At 38.8% G+C, this 6161-nt stretch overlaps 1 long non-coding RNA gene across 3 annotated transcripts; it reads right to left on the minus strand.

The window, feature by feature from the left end:
- Positions 1-1619: 1619 nt before the first annotated feature.
- LOC138066595 (uncharacterized) lies at positions 1620-5374 on the minus strand. Of its 3 annotated transcripts, none has more exons than XR_011139909.1 (3): positions 4187-5374; positions 3498-3533; positions 1620-1877 (listed from the first exon to the last, which is right to left on the minus strand). It is a non-coding gene; the product is annotated as an uncharacterized lncRNA (long non-coding RNA). The 3 variants fall into 3 exon arrangements; XR_011139911.1 differs by having other exon boundaries at positions 4076-5374; XR_011139910.1 differs by adding an exon at positions 3334-3398 and having other exon boundaries at positions 3498-5374.
- Between the last annotated feature and the right edge of the window lie 787 nt (positions 5375-6161).

Genomic DNA, 6161 nt, shown 5'->3' on the forward strand with positions numbered 1-6161 from the left:
ACTTTCACCTTTAAAGTAGTGAGGAATTTAGCGGATAACAGCAAATACTAGACCTGTCCCAAAAAGCCATTATGCACAGTTGCTCAAAAAATTGTGACCAGCTCAATTAACCTACTGCAGTTGGACCAGATGAGCGTAAAGTGTCTCCAGTTCAAGGGTGAGAAAGAATTTGACCCTTGGTCCTAAAGCACCAAGTGCCAAAACAAGCTAATTTACAGTCGAGCAATCTACTTTAACAGGCTTAATTCCCTCATCATTAAGAGGACATTTCTTAGCATCCATAGCTTACTTAGAGATAACAGTAAGGAACTCCACTAACATTCAGAGATTTGTATATTAAATGCTTTCCTGACAGATTTATAAATTCCAGATACTTAATGACTGAGGCAGACAATTAATTACTCGGCCACAATTTGCTGACAAAATGTTGAACCAAGAGCAGTTCTTACATTTGAAGAAAGCACAGGCAAGCTCAATCAATTATGCTTTTCTGGCTCTAGTGTTCTCTTGCAGAGGTTGAATTTATATGGTAAAAGACTGTTCTCTCTTAGAGGTACATATTTGAAAAATGATTGATGATCAAGAACATAAATGTCCAAGGGCCAAAATTCTGACACATTCTAATTATTGCTTCTGGAAGTGAAAAATTTTGCAACTACAGTTCACTGTTTTAAAATGCTGTCAAACATTACAGTGAGAGAGGCACATTTTTTCAAGAGTAAGGCCACTGGAAAGCAAAACTTCTCTACACAAACACAGTTAAAAGTCTGGAAGAAAGTACTAGCAAGGTATTAACTAGGACCCAGGTAAATACATTTCCCCTCCTTTGCACTGATGCAAGTGTTTTTTTCCAAATGCCCCTTTCTCTATTTTATAAATCCACAGAAAAATATGAGGACAAATTGTTGCTCCATCTGCAACTTGTTCTGCACAAAATGACCAGTACTTTTCTTAAGGCACACACCTATCCTTATGTACGCTAAATTCATGTTCAACAGATTACTTTAACCAACTTTAGGGAGCCTCCTACAGGAAATGGAAGTACAGCATACGAAACACTCTCTGGCTAACACAGGAAATGGCAGAAATGTCATTTCTGAGAAGAGCTAATCCACATGTTGGAAGCTCTGAGAGCGTACTCCACGCAGTCACCTGACAGCCCGGGGAGCTACCAGGCTGCCTCGGAGGCAGGGTGCAATACCTCATGCGCTGTTCTGCAGCCACCAAAGAGGGACATTTTAATATCTTAATCTCCCGAACTGTATTTACGACCTGCAGCTGTGGTGCCAAAGGGGCCCACAACTCCGTACACACTGAGCCTATTGTTGGCAAAAGAGAGCTCTGAGGGGTTTGGAGTGACATCAGTAAGTAACTGAACTACGCTGGGCTGCTCTGGGATGGGGGTGGAGAGCAGTAGTTGTTTTTCTTTGTATCAATCAGTTCATTTGGGGCCTTCATCAGTTTTGGGGCAGTTTTCTAAATTTTAATAGTCCTTAAAGCATGGTAAGGGTGAATGAGGGGGAATGAATTTCTAGTGGCTTTGGGCTTCCAAGGAAAGAGAACCTGAACTGATTAATAAAAGAATTCCCATGGTACATATCACTTAAAATGAGCATATATTGTAAGTTACATGTTGGTTTATTATGCAGAGGAAATGTTTGCTATTTTTCCGCAGCCACTTAAAAGGGACAATCGGTGATTTGGGCAATGTTGTTCGCTCTGTCTCAATCCCAGAACTGAGTTCTTCCCTGATACGGTCAGACTCCTATAGGACATATTTTGGGAGCATGTAAGGATGTGGACCCTTTTCTGTCAGCTTTCAGCTATATCATCTTCTGCCCTTTTCCAGAATGTTGATGCCTTTCAACCATGTTTATCTGCAAAGAAGGAAGAGAGGATAACCCTTTATAAATGGAATCTCAGAAAAAGGAAAATCCCTATTGTTATTTTTCTTCTGTTTTCTGTATGCTAGCATACAGATTAGCACTAAATTAGTTTAATATTCTAAGGAATTAAAATACTCTGGCATACATTCCTTAGCATTAACATGCAGATATTCACCAGAAAAGTTGCGTCTCTGAACAACAACTAAAGGTTAACTGGGCAGGTTGTTTGCCAAGTTCACTCCATATAATATAAATAATAAATCCTTCCGCTTTGCTGATATTACTGACTTTTTCCCAAAAGAGAAAGAAAACCAAACACAGAGAATTCAGAAGAAGATGCCTGTGAAGCCATATGAGTGTTTAAAATGTCTGCTGCTCCCAATGTTTATGAACTCTGGCAGAAGAGCCAGTAGCTACAGTTCTGCCCCGCATATCTGTTTTTCTAAGTTCCTCTTCCACTGCAGCTTTTCTGACATGCCTCATTTTTGCTGTGCTGAAGGATCACAAAAGTATCACACTCCTGCTCTTGGTCTACAAGGTTTTGCAGAAAAGCATTAGGTTAAGCTTTTCTAAAGAGACTCATTATATTGGGTATCTGCTTGAAGGTGTTCAGCACTTTCTGAGAAATCAGGAAGGCAGTCTGTGCTCTCTCTTGACTTGAGAACAAAAAACTCCAAGTACTCAAAATACCTTCTCAAAGTCTGGAGCTAAATGCTATGCAGAAATACTGCAAAATAAAAAGAGGGAATATTAACAGCTTAAATATTCAGTCTACTGAAGCTGACCTGCAAGTCAGAAAGCCATGCTAGTCATACCTGTATATTTTATTCCAATCAACTCATATCTTATTTTCTCAGAAATGAAAAAAACCATAGGGCAAAAAGAGACACCTACTCCTCAGAGCAAGGAGAAATGGATTTCTTACACAGAGGGAAAATAATGAGAAGCTACAGAGAGATTTTACTCACCCACACTCATTCTTATCTCCGAAATGCAAACATTGCAGTAGATGAAGTTCTACCTGATTCTACTTTCAGCCAAGTCAATGACAAGATGACCATGGCAGCTCTGTTGCTACCGGCTGAAGTCAACCTCAGAGATAAGCATCCAGATTCCAACGACTCTGAATGGGATCTGGATATCTAACTCAAGCCTTTGGAAATCCCAGATTGTGAACGTATTATCCTACTTCCCTGTGCAAGTTTCATGTATTTTCTTCATTTTACAGACGGAGAGTGTACCAAGAAAGAAATTATATGGCCCACACAAACCCTCACAAGAAGACAAAGCTAGAGCTGAAAATTGTCTCCAAGATATTCTGGGGTCTGAATTCTGGCATTTCTATTTTGCCTGTTAGCCAGATCAAGGAACTGCACTGACACAGTTTAATCAGAAGAAAACTATGTCTTGCACTAAATATTCTGAATATCAAGAAGGTTGTTCGTACCTTAGATGGGTTATAGTTCTATGAAAACGTTCTCGAGTTCCGATTTTATCCAAACTGGTTCAAACCTAGTAGAGTACCAGATTTAAGTTCTGTATACAGAAACTGTTTTTTTCAGAAAGAGGAAAGAAGGAATGATTCCAGTGCTACAGAAGCCATATACTTACATTGATGCATGTTTCCCAGTCTGCTGTTTCTTTTACCTGGCGTAAGAAAAAAAAAAAAGAGAATAAGAGAAGAAAAATCATTGGTAGGGAGCACAATATGAAAGAGCTGCTACACAGAAGAAAATGACCGAATATGTTAGGAAGACTGTTCAAACTCCAGATAAAATTGCTTAGCAAAATAAAGTCTTCACAGTAACAGCGGTGCAATGTAAGGCTCGAATTTGCAATACCTGAAATTCTTACCACATTAGGTAGTCTTTCCTACATGATTAATATATAAAATTAGACATTCTAGGATTGTGAGTAAAGTTTTGTTAAGTCAGGCCTCAAAGTTGTGCCCTTAAAAATGTTGAGAATGCACCTGTAAACAACATTCGCACATTTTTCAAAGGGAAGCCTGAAACTAACATCACATCTAAGTATCAACAGCAGTGGTCTACAGTCACAAAAAATACTTCTTATGTAAGAGACAAGAGGTGCTTAACCGGACATTGAAAGTAAAATGGACTCATCCTTCCCCCACCCTATGATGTCCTTGTTTCATGTACTGTTTTAAGCTGCATCAGAAAACTACTCACACTCCTGAAGCCCTTCAATATGCTAATTCAGTATAGCTGTACAGGTGGACCAATGAAAAAGGAAGATTTACAGGACGGACAGCTTTCTGAAGAGATTCAATTCTCACTCACTGTCTCACACGTACATCTTGTGCTGTCAAAGGACTCTTTGGTGAGAACACAATACCACATCCTCTGGGCATTCAAATTTCTGCTGCACTTAACAGAAGCATCCAAAATATATAATCATATCGCTGTAAATTAGAGAAGAGAAGCAAACTGCATGCTTGATAAATGGCGTGCAAATTGCATGTTGATCTTTAGCAAAAATTAAAATTTAAAATGGCAACAATATCATCTTTTAATACCCTCACAGCATTGCTAGACATTTAGAAATGAAATTACAAGTCAGTCTAGGTTATCTAAAGGCCTCAGCCACAAGAAAACTCATGTGAGATCTCCCAAACAGGACATAATATTAGCAAAAGAAAGGCTGAAATTGTAGGCCTATTACTTCAACTACTGATTGCTATCCCAGCTCTCATATCTTCTTCCTTTCCAAATTGCAAGAATTGCGGGACAGGAGTTGTCTCTGACTATGCATCTGTATTGCGTCTCTTATCCACGTACTCTAATGTAATACAAATGAACAAACAAAGAACACTAAAAACATGTTTAATTTTAACGAGAGACAGAAGGAGGAGGAGAGAACAGGTTCTCTGTCCTCTGCTACTAACCCTGCAGTCCTTACTAACTTTTTGTAATTTTAGCATCCACAATGAGAAAACGTTACAACAAATTTTTACTTCTATTACTTTCTATGAAAATTGAGAATAATTTCCTAATATAGTTCTTTCAAATTAAGTTTACAGCAAAGTTAACACCTCACGCTATGCAATCTGTTCACAATACCTCCCCTGAAGATAAATAAACTTGTAAAATCTTCCTTCAACTAAAAGATCAACATTTGTCATATTTAATCAGCAATAAAGTCAGACACATAATTCTTCACAATTTATCCTTCACCAACACCATGTCATTTCCAAGCTGAAATGTGGAAAAAAATTTGACATTTGCAGGCAGTGTGGCAGAAAGGCAGCCTGCCATGTTATCAAAACAATTTATGTTCTATAATTCCTGCGAGTCCGATGTGAAAATAACATCTCCACTGTTCCAGCTCTTAGTTTAGACAACTCCAGTGTTACTTGATATGACATGCCCAGGAAGAGAAATCATCTTAAATTGACATTGATAGTTCCCTGAGCTGACAAATACAAGTTGCTTAAATTCACTGTGTGCTTTATTTTCTTTTCTAGTGAGCTACGTTTGAAACAGGAAAAGGGGGTCAGATTGGGGAGTTGAAGAGATTAAACTGCAATTTTGTTTTCCTTATTTTCAGGCTAGCCACTAGGATCAGTCTCAGCCTGCTCTAAATTACGTCCAGCTGTCTATTGCCCCCAGGGACAGTTCTAGCAGCCAGAATTAGCTGGAGTGCAGTGACATTTTGACCACACACGGGCTTCCTTCAGCCTACCTATCCTTGGGTTTTTGAGGACAATAAAGGTGGCAGCAGGTTCTGCCGAGAAGAAAAAAATGTGAGCATTTAAGTTGAAAACACAAGCAAGTTAAAGAATGCATGAAAACTGTGTTTTATAAAAGAAGCAAAAACTGAGATGTAACAGAGAGTTCACTAAGAGCAGGAAATACAGTGCATCATTTTCTGAAGGAGCCAAAAGTAAATAAAAGTAATCAGAGGCCAGCCACACAGGGCTGTTCCTGATGGGAAAAATGATAGGAGCAACTAGCAGTAGGGGTTGGCCTCAGCTACACGACATTGTATGGTCAGCAAGACAGAACGGATGGTTTGACCAATTCTTACATGACATCTGCAGACATATTTTAAATATGTAAAATTAGTTCTACTGCTGAGCAACACAGATAGCTCAAGTATTTCCCACCATTCCCAGGGTTTAAATCCTGCTATCCTACATCAGGCATATGTCCAATTGCTTCAGTAGGAAGTACCTGAACTACAGAATTATGGGCTGATTCTATTACTTCCATTTAAAGGATCAAGAACAATCCTTGGCAGAGTACAGTATTTCAG

The sequence above is a fragment of the Struthio camelus genome, chromosome 3 (assembly GCF_040807025.1).
Source record: "Struthio camelus isolate bStrCam1 chromosome 3, bStrCam1.hap1, whole genome shotgun sequence".
Lineage (NCBI taxonomy): Eukaryota > Metazoa > Chordata > Aves > Struthioniformes > Struthionidae > Struthio > Struthio camelus.